Here is a 16,052-nt window from a genome sequence, read left to right as displayed (position 1 = left end):
TAGTAAACAAACTAAGAGTTGCTGGATGAGGTGGAGGTAAGGGGATAGGATAACAGAATGATAGACAAGGAGAGCGCATGATGTAATGAGCACTGGGAGTTATATACAACTGATGAATCACTGAGCTCTACCTCTGCAACTAATATACATTATATGCTAACTAATTGAATTTAAAGTAAATAAATAAATAAAATGTTTTGCACTCTGGCAAAAGAGAGCAACAACAAACACAATTTCCTTTTATCTATAGTTATTATTCGTCTAGTCAAGAAGACCCAACTTGATATATTCATGCCAAAGTATAAAATGAAATTATAATTTGATTAGTTCTTCCTATAAAATTTTATTGATTACTACAATATATATTATCACATGAAGATTTTTGGCAGTATTATATATCAGCTTGATAACCTAGATCATCGGACTGTGTTCTCCATTTATTTATTTACTTTTTAGAGTGGATGATGGGAGAGTTAGAGGAAGAGAGAGAGAATCTTAGGCAGGCTCCATGTCCAGCGCTAAGCTCAATGTAGGGCTCAGTCCCACAATCAGAGCCAAAATCAAGAGCAGGATGCTTAACTGACTGAGCCACCCAGGTGCTCTGTGTTCTCCATTTAAATAGTAACACACAAACCTTTCAGAAGGAATATTATAATTAATCCCCCCAAATAACTTATAATTCTGTATGCTCTGGTTTCACACACATTTGGCATCATTTTGACTTTCACCACTCATTTAGTGTGTTTGCAAGCCTTTTGTTAAGGTAGCTGGTACACAGATCATTTCCTGATTGCCACATGTGGAATAGTGATTCTATTTGCATTTGAGAGTTACTAGCATTTACAACTAATAGAGTCTGGGACTTGAAGGAAAAACAGTGGTTCCTTTTGGTACTCACAGAAAAGAATATTTGTAAATCTGCATTACTGATCAAAGAAAAATGATTTATTATTATAAATTTATGACACTTCCTTTTAAAAAAAAAGATTATTTATTTATTTATTTATTTATTTATTTATTTATTTATTTAAGAGAGCGCAGAAGCAGAGGAGAGGGGAAGAGGGAGAGGAAGAAGCAGACTCCTCACTGAGCAGGAAGCCCAATGCGGGGCTCGATTCTAGGATCATGATCTGAGCCAAAGGCAAATGCTTAACTGACAGAGCCACCCAGGGATCCCTATGACACTTTCTTTTAAGCCAACCATAAAATGTTAGACTACCACCTATAAATTTACTGTATTATATATAACTATATTATAAATTATTATGAATTAACTATAAACTGTCTTTTTTCTCTACTAAAACAAAATAACATTTGTAAAAAAGAAAAAGAAAAAGAAAAATGGTTTTCCTTTTCACATCTTGAAACTATATTCTCCTCTTCTTTGAAAATTAGGTTTGAATAAAATGTATTTATATCTCATTGAAATCTTGGCAAAGTCAGCTTAGCCATCCCTTTGAGTAGTAACTTTCTTCACATTGAAATATCTTAAACATATGAACTTATGTGATAAATATTACTGATATGGATACTTGATTCATCAAGAATATGTTGGAAACGGAGATGGACAGTGACAGAACAAAAGTAATTTCTAATAAACATTACCTTGATATTTAGACCATTAGCTAAAAAATAGTGTAAAGAGCATGAAAACAGGTTTTTTTTCGTTTCAAGGAAGCAGAATATTTATTTGCACATCACTTAACATTTATTAGGCATGTTTTTTTTTTAAGATTTTATTTATTTATTCATGAGAGACACAGAGAGAGAGGCAGAGACACAGGCAGAGGGAGAAGCAGGCTCCATGCAGGGAGCCTGACGTGGGACTCGATCCCAGGTCTCCAGGATCACACCCTGGACTGAAGGCGGCGCTAAACCGCTGAGCCACCTGGGTTGCCCTAGGCACATTCTTATAATCTGGAAGGTTCTGTACATCATTTAATTTACACATCCCTCTCTAATAGTGTTATCCCTCTTTACAGATAGGAAACAGGCTCACAAAGATTAAGAATGTTACCTAATTCTAGTAAGTAGGAAAACCTAAACTGGTCTAATCCAGAGCGAAGCTCTTTTCTGCCAACAATGTGGATCTTTATCTTTGATAATTAATGAACTATTATGAGCCTTCTTTCAGAAAAATGCATAAAGCAACAACACAAGGGATGATAGAATACTAAATGATTGGTGGGTTTGGAGTTCTGTTGGTAGATTTTTTTGCAAAATCACTTTCCTCTGAGATAGTATGCTCTAAATATTTTCTCTGAAGAATTTCCTAAATTATACATATCAGAAAACTATTTTTTTTCAAGGCTAAAGAAAAAAATGAGTTTTTTTATGGAGTGCCTGGGTGGCTCAGCCAGTTAAGCAGCCAACTCTCAATTTCTAAGTTTCGCGTTGGCCTCAAGCCTGGGTCTTGAGATCAAGCCCCATCTCAGGCCCCCTGCTCATCAAGAAGTCTGCTTGAGGAGTCTCTCTCCCTCTGCCCCTTCCCCAGCTGTTGCTCACATTCTCTCTCTAAAATAAATACAATAAATCTTAAAAAAAGAGAGAGAGAAATGAAAGTTTTTAAAAATATACTTAGGGGCCACTATTATATACTCTACATCTACCAGAATTGAAGGTTAGATGTGTCCACAAACTGTTCATTACATTGTGACTTCTTTCTAATATTGTGAAGTAGATATAGTTTAATAATTCTGAGGGGAAACAAGAAGAAATCTGCCTCTTGGTCCTCAACATCATACTTTTAGCCTACCCTATTCTTTCTCACTTGTGCATGTTTTCATGATCCTCTCTCACAGTCTTCTCTCCAAGTGCATCTTACATAAATGCAAGCCTTGTCAAGCAGCTATTTTGTGCCAGGTAGTCTTAGGGTCGGTTGTACCCATATATGTACAATTTTGGACTTCTCTGGTAGGGTCCTTGCAGATAATACAACATAATGGCTAAGAGAGTTGGTGATCTTCTGAGTCCAAATACTGCCTACACCCCTGACTAGCTGTGTAACCTTGGAGCCCCTTGAAAGCATCAGATCTCTCATCTGGAAAATGGGGAAATGCATCTATTGTATAGAGTTAATGCAGAAATTAATATAAGATGGTACATGTTATGCATTAGCACAGTACCTAGCTCTTATTAGTAATAGTTGCTCTTATCACTATTCACTTTGTATCCCCAGTCTCAGCTAAGGGCCTAACATAGATTAGTTTCTTAGCAAATACTTAAGAGATTGAACTAGTTCTGAAATTTAAGTGATGCATCAATGCAGAGTAGTAACCCGTTTCCCATCACTTCTCCCACAGAAAGGGAGAATAGACAGAAAAAGCAAACTATTACATGTGTTCTTTTCTTACTCTAAAGCTCTTACCCAGCTCCCATCAATAAAATAATATTCCTGAACCTCAACAGTCTTGAGGTTCAAATCACACTATTTGAAAATAATTGGGTTTCCCTAATCTAACATGCCTCCAGGACTACAGGGTAACCAGGCTTATATTAATGCAATCTAGTTGAAACTAATGATGATAATTAACCATTTATGAGCTCATTGGGGCTTTTTAAAATTTATTATCCACACTTTAAAGAGGCACAGCTATTCTGTCTTTTGTAGGAGCCACAACAGTCAAGGTAATATTTTAAAAAACACAAATTAGATGATATCATTGGCTTGTTTCTCACCTCTAAAGACTATCTACTGTGAAGAGACTAAAACATAAAATATTGAGGGAGGCTTATGGGCACCATATGCTTTGGCCACTTCTTACATCTTTCCCCAACCTTCACCTGGTTCCAGGCACATTTGCCTCACAGCTTTGTACTCGCTGATCCTTTTACTTCCCTTTGCTCATTAATGGCTCAATTCAAATGTTGCCACTATTGTTTTGGTCAGAGACCTGCTTCCTCGGTGCCTCTCTATCCCATCATCCAGTTAAACTTCTGTCACTACGAAATTTGTTCACATGTTTACTCTGTTTCCCCTTACCTCTAGGGCATTTGCTAAAGAGCAAAGACTTCATGCTTTCTCCTTAACCACTGAATCCTTCAAGGCTTTCAACAGAGACTGGGGTATGGAAAGTGCTGAGGAAATGTGTGTTTAATGAATGCTAAGTATGTGAATGAATTTAAAAAATGTAAAACACTAGAACAAGAATATTTCTTTCAAAAGAACAGAGAAATAAATAATTCCATTCAATAAGAATCAATCATACTTAATTACTGACGTATGACTTAAAAGTTTGTATTCAGTAAAAAAGTTCCATTGCTTTCTGGTTCCTTACAAGTTATTAACTAAATTTTGCTCACTTTAAGGCCAATCTATGAGACATTATTTAACTTGTCTACTCTAAACTCTTGAACTTACCCAGTATTAACTCAGCTCAGGACATTACTGGTTACTGATGGTGTGACACTGGGTAAATTATACTTTATTTCTCAGGCCTATTTCCTTATTTATAAGATAAGAATAATAATAAGGCTTATCTCATAGGTTTATGAGAAGGATAAAATCATATATATATATTATATATATATAACTCATAGGTTATATATAAACTCATAGGTTATATATAAACATATAAACTCATATATATATATATATATATATATATATATATATATAGGTTATATATATATGTGTGTGTGTGTGTGTGTGTGTATATATATATATATATATATATATATATATACCAGCACATGGAAGTATTACTATTGCTGTCATCAGTATTTTTTTTTAAGATTTTATTTATTTATTCATGAGAGACTCAGAGAGAGAGAGAGAGGCAGAGACACAGGCAGAGGGAGAAGCAGGCTCCATGTAGGGAGCCCAACGCGGGACTCCATCCCGGGACTCCAGGATCGCACCCTGGACTGAAGGCAGGCACTAAACCGCTGAGCCACCCAGGAATGCCCTGTCATCAGTATTATTATGAGCACTAAATGTTGAGAATAATTCTTCATATAGTTGTTGGTTTTTTTTTCCCTTCATATAGTTGTATATTCCACTGAAGATGATAAGACTAATAGAATATTTAGAAATCAAATTAAAGAAGGGGAGCCACTAAAATATACTGATACAGAAGATTATAAGGGTGTAAAAGCATAAATGCATAAAAACAAATTTGTTTTTGTTTTCTTTTTTTTTAAAGAAGGAAAGAACCTAGAAATATGAGGACAAAAACTATCCATTGGCTCTGCTGACATGGAGATAGTGGGTGACCTTCATAAGTAAAATTTCAAGGCAGTGGGCAAAGAGGTTGGGGTGAGACAAGCCAGTTGGAAATAAATTATAGAATAAATGGGGTGTGTGAAAATGGAAACAATAAATGAAGATAAGTTTGAAAAGCTGAGCCATGAATTGGATAAAAAAGGTAAGCAGAGGGATCCCTGGGTGGCGCAGCGGTTTGGCGCCTGCCTTTGGCCCAGGGCGCGATCCTGGAGACCCAGGATCCCACATCGGGCTCCCGGTGCATGGAGCCTGCTTCTCCCTCTGCCTGTGTCTCTGCCTCTCTCTCTCTCTCTATGTGACTATTATAAATAAATAAAATTAAAAAAAAAAAGGTAAGCAGGGATCAAAGGACAATGCTGCATGTGTAGTTTTTAACATTTTAAGTAGGAGTGATTAGTTTAGAATAGGTTGAATTTTGATAGGAACAATTCATAAGGAGTATTTGGATTGTAGAAAATGCAGTTCTGTGAAGTACTTGAGAATATGAGAGAAAATGAATACCCACCATGTGTGATATAAATTGCTTTTTAACTTTAACTCTTAAAATAAAAAGGAATATAAAAATCAGTGCAAATGCTAATGAATTAATTGATTTGATAGTAAGTTATTTACTGACTTCTGCTTTCTTAATGAGATATGAGGCAACTCATCTGCTGAGAACAAGGGAAGTAGAGAGAATAGAGAGAAATTATTGAATAGAGTGAGAGATTTGAAAAATTGAATAGAGTGGAGATTCGTTTAAAAAAAAAAAAGTCCTTTAAGAATTAGAATTTGGATGCCTGGGTGGCTCAGTGGTTGAACTTCTGCCTGTGTCTCAGGGTGTGATCCTGGGATCAAGTCCTGCATTGGGCTTCCTGTGGGGAGCCTGCTTCTCCCTCTGCCTATGTCTCTGCCTCTCTCTGTGTCTCTCATGAATGAATGAATGAATGAATGAATGAATGAATACATAAATAAATAAATTAGAAAATTATTGGTAAGTCAGAGCCATATTTCCAGTCTTGAAAAACCCATTTGAAATTAGTAATCTTTAATTTATTGGGATACCAATTTGCCCTGCCATGTGTTTTTTTTTCTCCAGCCACCTGGTTATAGATTATGAAGAGACAACAAAGTTAGAGATGACAGTCAAGAAATAATACAATTAGTATTTTAAATACATATGTGATGTTTGACCTCAGTAGTTATCAAAAAAAGTCAAAGAAATGGAATATGAGGTTTCAGTTTATTACTTTAGCAAAATAAAAAAAATTATATGATATGTTGGCAAAGTTCTTGGCAATATGATTTGATTTGATCTTTAAAAAGTAATTTGGCAATGTCTAGCAAGATAAAAATGTTATAGGCTTTATACATTAATTCTAATTCTGGAAACTTACTCTAATAAATAATTTATATTTAGGAAATTATTATATAAATAAAGGTGTTCATTGTTATGTCATTTCTAATAACAAAACATTAAAACATCTTTAATAGTCAACAATAGAATGTTTTAGTTATTTGTATCTCCTTCATACCAAACTACAGTTATAATTACAGTTATAGTAATTACATTACTAGAATGTTTAATGAAGAAAGAAAGAAGAAAGCTGATTTCAAAATTGTGTCTACCTTGTGACAACTATGTAAACATATGAATATTTATTATAAATTAAACCAAAATAAAGATCTTAAAAGCTCTGTAACACTGGGGATTTTCTGTTTGTTTCAAACATATTTTTTAACATGGTACTTATTATAATTTTGCTTTTTAAGAGGAGTAGTGAAGGAGTTTTCTGCTCTTTTCTTTAGACTTTTTGGTTATTGCATCATGTTACATTTCATACCTTTAAATAAAGCCAACAATTCTATCATCAGAGACTAGATTTATTTTACAGTTCACATTTCCAAGTTATTTGATATAAAAAGACCAGATGTACTCATAAGTGCTTTAAAAATATCATTTCAAGATCCACATTTTCGTGCTTAGTCTTACCTAGATGAATATTAAGAAGACTACTCAAAATTGCTAGCCATTCATTTCCACTTTTCTCATTTTTATTCACTTATATTCACAGAAGTGATAACAAATGAGTCTGCAGGTACATCTTCCAATTTCTTAAATCCTCTATTATCCACATTATGAAACTGCACTGATATGAATATTTCCAGTATTTTCAGAGCTCTTTAGAGGCTGACTTATGCTTTGACTCTCTGTAATAAGTATCTTATGTAAGGTAAAATTTGGACTCAACTTCTGGAAGCTTTTTAATTCTTAGTTCAAAAGTAAGAGATCCTTAGTTCAGCCTTGTGATTAACAATTATTTGCATAGTTGGAAGTTCCTAAATTATTGGCTGATGGATACTTGGCAGGACTCATGTCATTTCTCAGAAGTTCCCTATTCAACTCTTTCTCTCCACCCCCCCAACATACACGCATATACACATATTGTACTTCAGAGCACAGGCTCTGGCATTATAAAGTCTAAAGTTATAATTCCAGTTCTGCTGTTTCCAGTCCATTTCGTTTTAGGTGAGTAACGTAATCTGTGAGACTTTCTATTTTCATCTGTAAAATGGAGATTCCAATTATAACCTCCAATCTTCAAAACATCACTAATCATTTTTTTTCATCCCTAATTATTTTAGAGTTTCTTTTCCAGATTCAGATTCTTTTTTACAGGGTCAATATATATGGCTGATTTTTATTACTATTTTATTATTTAGGTCTTGCTTTTCCCTGAGTCTCCAAGTCTCCATAATGAAATGTAATTTCCAGTAAATTGAGTAGCTCTTGTTATCAGCAAAGATTTTAACCGAGTTGATTATTTTTCAATGCAACACAGATTAGTATTTTTCCTTTTTTTTTTTTTTTGCCTTATGTAGATGTTAAATAAAGATTCATTTAATAAATAATTAATATATGAGTGCATGGATGAATGATTAAGTGTTACTTCTTGAGAAGGTAGAACAAATGAGACAGTGGAACAGATGAGAAAAGGATCCATGGAAAAAAATGGCCAACTCACTTTTGTGTCCAGGGTCAGACTAAGAAGAACTTCTCTGCTTTGAAAAATGCAGAGCAAAGGGTGGCTCTGGAACCAAGCCACCTAGGTGGCTCAGTTGGTTGAGCATCCATTTCTTGATTTTGGCTCAGGTCATGATCTTGGGGTTCTGAGATGGAGCCCTGAATTGGGATCTACACTCAGCAGGGAGTTCGCTTGAGGATTCTCTCCCTTCCTTTCCCTCTGCCCCTCCCCTACTTGTGCTCATTCTCTCTCTCTCTTTTTAAAAATAATTAGAGAGAGGGAGAGCGAAAGAGAGCACCAGTGCAGGGGGAGGGGAGAGGCAGAGGGAGAAGGAGAAGCAGGATCTCTGCTAAGTGGAGACCCCGACTGGGGGCTGGATCCTAGGACCCTGGGATCATGACCTGAGCCAAAGCCAGACCCATAACTGACTGAGCTACCCAAGCTACTCTAACTCTCTCTAAAATAAATAAATAAATCTTTAAAAAAAAAAAAAAAAGGAAAGGAGAACTTTTTAAATAACTTTAACTACTTTTAAAGGTTGATAAAATCCCCTGATGATTTTTGTATTTGGCAGCAATAAAAATAATGTGGGCTTAGTCCTATTAGAGATAGAATGCTAAGCTACAATCACATTAAATATTAAATGACATTATGTACTCTAAATTTATGGAACATTTCTGATGGGTCTTTTCTACAGTCTATCGTGCCTCTAAGTAAAATGTTTGGTAATCTAGCTACAAAGCTATAAGTCATATGACTTTTAGATACCTACTGTGTCAAAGATTTCCCCTGTGTAGGTCATATTTTGCCATGGAATGGATTTGCAAAAGTAACACACATGCCAGTATCACTGGCAATTACAAGTGCCAACAAACTTCAATTTAAATTGATGAATATACAATCAAATGATAGTATCATTTTCTTATGTTTTATGGGCAAAGGTGGTTAGGATAGGATATGTATTAACAATGAAGCCTTTATAGACTGAAATAATAATACATCATTTTGAAAACATAAAATACATTATCCAAAGTTTTTTCAGTATCTTCCATTAATATTTCACTGTACTTTAGACATTGCCTACAACCAATGTTTATGATAATCTCTGCCCTCTGAAGTGGAATCATGCCTGTAGTACACATTAGTCATGTAAAAGATTAAGCATGGAAAAGAATTCAGTATTTAAAGACAGTTTGCTTTGATTTATGTAGTACTTCTTCCAAAAAAGTGGTACCAAGAGTCATTGCTTATTGAATTGGAATTACATATCCTTTCTAAAGTTTTTTTCTTTAACATCAATATCAATGAAAGTAAAGCAAAGTTACATATTCGTTAAGAAATACAGGCAAAATTATAAAACAAAAAATAGTTATGTTCATAGACTATTTTTAGAACAGTTCTAATTTCATAGAAAAATTGAGAAGATAGTATAGAATGTATCCATATTTCATACACTCATTCTCCTCTATTACTAACGATTTATATTAGAATGTTACATTTGTTATAATTAATTAACAAATATTGATATATTATCATTTACTAAAGTCCATACGTCAGTCATATTTCTTTAGTTTTTATGTAATGTTCTTTTTCTGTTCCAGGATTCTATCCAGGATAATACATTACATTTAGTTGCCATATCTCCTTAGGCTCCTCTTGGTTTTGTTAGTTTCTCAGACTTTCCTGGTTTTGATGACCTTGACAATTTTGAGTAGTATAAATCAGGTCTTTGTACAATACCATTAATGGAATGTGTTTGACTCCTTTCTCATGATGAGATTAGGATTGTGTTTGGGGGCGGGGGAAGACAGCAGAGTACAAGGGCCATTTTGTCAGATCACATCAAGGGTACATACTATCAACATGATTTATGACTGCTGAAAGTAACCTTGATCGCCTGGCTGAGGTAGGACTTTTCAGGTTTCTCTTTTGTAAAGTTAGTCTTTTCTCCAATTTCATACTTTATACTTTGGAAGAGAGTCATTATGCTTAGCCCAAAGCTAAGGAATGGAGAGTTATGCTTAAGGTAGAGTATCTATATAAGCTATTTGGAATTCTGCATTGGAGATTTGACTGTTCTTCCCCATTTAATCATGCATTCAATTATTTATTTTTATCAATAAGAACTCATGGATTTTTATTTTATACTTTGGGTTATAATAATACTACTTTATTCACTTTGTTGCTTAAGTTGTTCTAGTTATGACCAATCTGAACTCTTTCAGTTGGCTCTTCTGCTACTCTGATATGTCTTGATCCATGTAAGTCTGTATTTTTAGTATTTCCTTTTTTCTGAAAGATGGTCCAGGCTTATCTTATATATTTACTGTCCCAGCCCTAGAATCAGTCATTTTTCCTAGATCCTTTTATTGTAGAATGGTACTAAACACAAAGGTCTGAGTGGGTGGTATGTGCATTGCTGCTGGAGTGTCTTCACTTCTAGTCTTTTTAGCTGACTAAGCAAAGAGACATATGTGTTTATACTAACCATGTGTGTCAATATTAAGCTAATCATGAATGTATACTGAAGTTTCCAACTCTGATCTATAACCATGTATATCCTTCTTGCCTCATTCCTTGCTTATTTTTAAATTTCCAATCCAACAAAACACTTGAGTTTTAAAAATGTAAAAATCAATACTTTTTAAAAAAGATTTATTTATTTTTAGAGAGAGAGTGGGGAGGAAGGGCAGAGGGAGAGGGAGAGAATCTCTAGCAGACTCCCTGTTGAGTGTGTAACCCAATGCTGGGCTCAGTCCCATAACCCTGAGGTCATGATCTGAACCAAAATCAAGGCTGGACACTTAACCAACTGAACCACCCAAGGCATTCCTCAAAGTGTGAAAATTAGTACTTCCAACATCAATAGACTACCAGACATCTGCTTCCAACAAGATGGAACATTTCTCCCAGGTCCTCACACTTAAAACTAAAACTCTGAATATAACATGACAAACAAGAATAGGAAGATATTGAAAGATGCAACCAGAGATGGACTTACTAGGGACCTTGGGACTTGAGGAATGACATGGTGACTTCTATTTACTACTGCTTCCCATATATTCTGAAGAGTACATTGCAGGAGCCTCCAATCCATAACCACCAATAGAACAAGAGACAGAAAAAGCTTCCAGAAAAACCTGTCTCTCCAGCCAAAGTATGAGGAAAAGGATTGCTAACAACAGAAAACCATTTTGGCAATACATATTGTGCTCAAGCCAAAATGCAATGGAAAAATTGCAACCACCACCTATGCCCCTTGGTTTCAGCGGGACCAAGTGAAGAACTGATCTTCCACACTCCTACCCTCCAAAAAGCAAGCAGCACTCTGACTCTCCTACTAGGGTTATTTCAGTGTGGTCCATCAGTGGGCTGAGCCTCCACACCTACCTATCAGCAAAGAGACTTAAGACAGGACTAGTTAACACTGAACTGCCTTCACACAGTCTTAGGGTCCAATTTGGGAGCTTAGCCTCCACTTCCACTTGAAATCAATATAACAGAATGTTGCAAATTGGAACTAGTAGGCACTCCACTTTCCCCTGACACCTGGTGTCAGTGAGACCCAGTAGGGTGCTGAATGCCTATATCTATCCTGAAGCAATAAGATAGAATTGAGATAGAAGAAAGGCTAGTTGGTGGGGCTAGTTGGCAGTTTTCATCTTCCCACCTGGGTGTCAGTGGAGCACTAAGTCTCTACCCACAACCAGCATCAATGAAATGGAATGTGATGGTGTGAAGAAGGACAGTTAACACTTTACTTCCACCTCTCCTCATGTCAGGGAACCTGCTGAACCTCCAGTCCCATTCACAAGGTGATATAAATGGTCCCACTTTTGAGGGCAAGTATCAGCAGGGCAAAAGGAGAACTGAATTTCTATGCCACCTGTCTACAGTGAAACAATGTGAGTCAGTGTCCATTTTTGCTGGGATATTGTCAACAGGGCCCAATGGAAAGCTGTATATACCTATTTCCATCTCCAGGCCTCATGTCACACCTCAATAGAGGGGTCTTCCTGCTTAAAATAATAAGAAGAAGAAGATTAAATAAGATTCAGAGTCCTATAATACTCAAAATATTCACATATAATTGAAAATTACTTATGATCTCAAGAACAAGGAAATCACAAAATGAATGAAAAAGACCAACAACATGCATCAACATCAAGATAAGTCAGATATTGGAATTATCTAACAAAAATTATAGGCCATCATGTAAATACTTCAATAAGCCATTACGTATTCCTTGAAATAAATGGGGGAAAAATAGAAAATGTAAGCAGAGAACTAGAAATTAAAAAACAAGTGAAAATTATTGAACTGATGAGCATCTGCGTTTGGCTCAGATCATGATCCAGGGGTCCTAGGTTCGAGTCCCATATTGAGCTCCCCGCAGGGAGCTTGTTTCTCCCTCTGCCTATGTCTCTGGCTTTCTCTGTCTCTCATGAATAAATGACTTTTTTCAAAAAGTGCCCAAATTTTTAAAAGACATAAACTTGCAGATTTAAGAAGCTGAGAAATCGCAAACAGGATAAACACAAAGATTTCCTTGCTGAGACATATCATAATTAAACTTATAAGTAATAAAGATAAAAAAAATCTTGAAAGTAAACAAGGAGAGAGCATATATTACTTGCAGAGAAACACCAGTTCCAATGGCAACATGTTTATAATCTGAAACTTGGAGCCAGAACATTGGCATAACATTTTTCAAGTACTGAAAGAACTGTCAGTCACAAATTTTATGTTTATTTTTTTGTTTGATTATATTATTGGACTACTAATTAATCTTTCTATATCCAGAATTGTCATCACACTTCCCCAGCATTCCAGCCACAGTGTCTCCAGACTGATTTTCTAAAACTGAAACAAACAAGCAAATTTTTCTTATAAAAATACCTGATCTTGTTATGCAAATAAATTTTTCTCTAATTTTAACTTTCTAGTTAAAATCCTTCAATGGGACAGGGGAGTTGGGGCTGTGACTCAGTAAAGCAACTAGATCTTGATCTCAGAGTTGGGAGTTTGAGCCCCATGTTGAGTGTAGAGATTACTTAAAAATAGTATCTTTAAGAAAATCCTTCAATGGATTCCCATCTTCCTTAGGATAAAAATCTCACATTCTGAACCATCTTAGTCTGTTTGCACTGCTATCACAAAATGCTGACTGGGTAGCTCATGAACAAAAATATATTTTTCCCACAGTTCTGAGGCTGAAAATTCAATTAGGGTGCCAGCATGCTGGGTCACAGATTTGTCGTTGTATCCTCAAGTAGCAGAAGGTGCTAGGGAGCCCTGTGGGGTCTCTTTTACAAAATCACAAATCCCATTCAGAGGGCTCCACCCTCATGACCTAACCACCTCCCAAGGGTCCCACCTATGAATACCAGTACATCGGGGAATTAGGGTTTTAACATGAATTTTGGGAGGACACAAACATTCAGACCATAGCATTTACTATACACACATGGACCTTTCACGATCTGGCTTCTAACACTCTCCCCAATGTCTTCTTTCCTTATACTCTGGTGAGCACTCTTTATACTGATTGTATATAGAACTCTTTTCTGGTCTAATCCTTAGCTATTCATTTTCATGCTACCATGATTTTCTCTTTCCTTTGCTTTAAAAATTCACTCATTCATGTTACATATCAGCCTATACTGTACACAGTGCACATAGAAGTGTTGAAGAGTTAATGGATCTGGGTGTAGCTTTCAACCATGACAGAGGGGGGTTAGAAGATAAGTACTTCGAGTTTCTCACCCATTATAGAGATAACTCTGAGTCATGCTCTACAGATTCACAGAATTCCCATGAACTCCCACAGTAGTTCCCCCAGAGTAATCTGTTCAGTAATGCACCACTATTGGCCTCCTTCCATGCCTCTGTTCTCAGTTTCCACTCCACTTCTGAGTTTCCTGGGACTACCTCCCAGATAAACAGTTTGCATTCAAATTCTCTTAGGTTCTGCTTCTAAGGGAACTTAACCTAAGACGATTTCAACAATTTATAGCTTCCTAATAATCCAACTCCTGCAGACACATCACTGTAAAAGTACCAAGGCATGGCACATTATGTCACTCTTCCCAGATCCTAATGTAAACCATATAGGAAAAGGCACGACTTTGAAGAGAAAAATAATTTGTATGAAAATGGCCAATGGATAAAGAGAAGGTAATATAGTGCCATTTGTTTTCCATTAATGATGCTGGAATATATGGCAGATGGTCTATAACAGGTGTGACTATAATTTGAGGAGACTGCTTCCTCAGCTACTCAGAAAACTGCTATTATTATTTCTGAAGCACAGCGTCAGGACTTTATTTCTTTACTTGCAACCTTTCCTTTTACCTTTGTATTTATTTTTCTAAATCACTGACTAGCAGTCAACAGATTTATTCTCTCCCCACCACCCCATCACAAAGAGACACGTGTGTGTGTGTGTGTGTGTGTGTGTTTCCCCGAGACAAAGACACTTTTGTGTGCAACAGTGCTTAAAAAGACAAGCTCATGGTGCGCATGTGCAATGGATAATACACATTAAAGGTCTCTATGTTTATTTTATGAATAAGTTTAGTCAAATTAATAATTTACTAAAGATGTAGATGAAGACTGAAGAAGGGAAGTAGATTTTGAAGAAAAAGAAAACTTGCCTTTTTTGCTTTTTGTGTTATAATGAACAAAGGATAATGGCTTTTTTTTCTTTTCTTCCTTGGCTTGAAGGCCCAAAATGCAACCTGTACTCTTATCATAATATGTTCACTTGTGAGGGACACCTGGGTGGTTCAGCATTTGAGCGTCTGCTTTCAGCTCAGGGCGTGATCCTGAGGTCCAGGATCAAGTTCCACATCGGGGTCCCTACAGGGAGCCTGCTTCTCCCTTGCCTATGTCTCTGCCCCTCCCTCTGCCTCTCTCTCTCTCTCCCTCTCATGAATAAATAAATAAAATCTTAAAAAAAATGTTCACTTGTGAGTATTCAAACTTATAAACTGTGGATTTCCCTTAAGTTATTATATTGTTTAGAAGACCTAGGTTTGGACATTTACTTAAAATTTTAAAATTGAGATTTATAAATACCAATAATGTTCCTTTCTCTTGCCATCTCCATTTCAGTTTCTTGAGTTTCTGGAAGGCCTGGTTTCTCCAAAGGAGCAGTTTCTGGTAGAAGGTGTGATCCAAGAACAAAAAAATCAAGTATAGCCAATGAATTAAGGACAAGAAGGTTTCCAATCAGGTAGGAACATTTATCTCACATATTCAACCACCTGTTCTGAGGGTTGGATATAATTACTTGGAAAAAGATAGATGTATAACCTACAAGGAAGCTGTTTGCAATTCCCTTGGCAGTGGTAGTGTTTATCAGAGAGTACCTTGGAGGAAAATGAATGCAATAACAGTATGATGCTTTTTTCCATTTTTAGCTCCTTGTTGCCTAGTACATGTAGTGATCTTGGTGACTAGTTTAATCCTAAGAGGTTAGGCATGTGGAACAGCAGATTAATCTCTTTGTTACTTTCTCCTAGGACAAATCATTGACTAGGTTGTCTTCATGATCTTCTAGTTGCCTATTCAAATTAATGGCCATGATGAATCAAGTAGTCTTTTAAGTGGGGAACAGATCTAGTCAATGTTGTGAAGAAATCAGCTTGGTTCTTGTTGGGGCACATCTATTTTTGGTCTTGCCAAAAAGTAGTGCACATAGGGAGTTAAAAAGGAGGAAAATGGGGCATAGGAAAGAGGACCTCATTTACCTATGCATGTTAAAATACAACTAATGATTTTATTTTTCATTAGCAAAATTTGAGTTAAAAACGTAAAAG

At 35.9% G+C, this 16,052-nt stretch overlaps 1 protein-coding gene across 4 annotated transcripts in view; it reads left to right on the top strand.

The window, feature by feature from the left end:
- Positions 1-16,052, top strand: part of PKIA (cAMP-dependent protein kinase inhibitor alpha) — a 97,812-nt gene that overhangs the window by 50,631 nt on the left and 31,129 nt on the right. For 3 of the 4 annotated variants that reach the window (XM_026012796.2, XM_072734445.1, XM_072734446.1), the window contains exon 2: positions 15,346-15,466. The exons of the other annotated variant lie outside the window; for it this stretch is intronic. The gene's annotated coding sequence lies outside the window, so the exon portion shown is untranslated. The remainder of the gene's footprint in view (positions 1-15,345; positions 15,467-16,052) is intronic. 4 annotated transcript variants of the gene reach the window in all.

Source organism: Vulpes vulpes, chromosome 13, assembly GCF_048418805.1.
Source record: "Vulpes vulpes isolate BD-2025 chromosome 13, VulVul3, whole genome shotgun sequence".
NCBI classification, from domain to species: domain Eukaryota; kingdom Metazoa; phylum Chordata; class Mammalia; order Carnivora; family Canidae; genus Vulpes; species Vulpes vulpes.
This window is presented reverse-complemented; position numbering and strand designations above follow the sequence as displayed.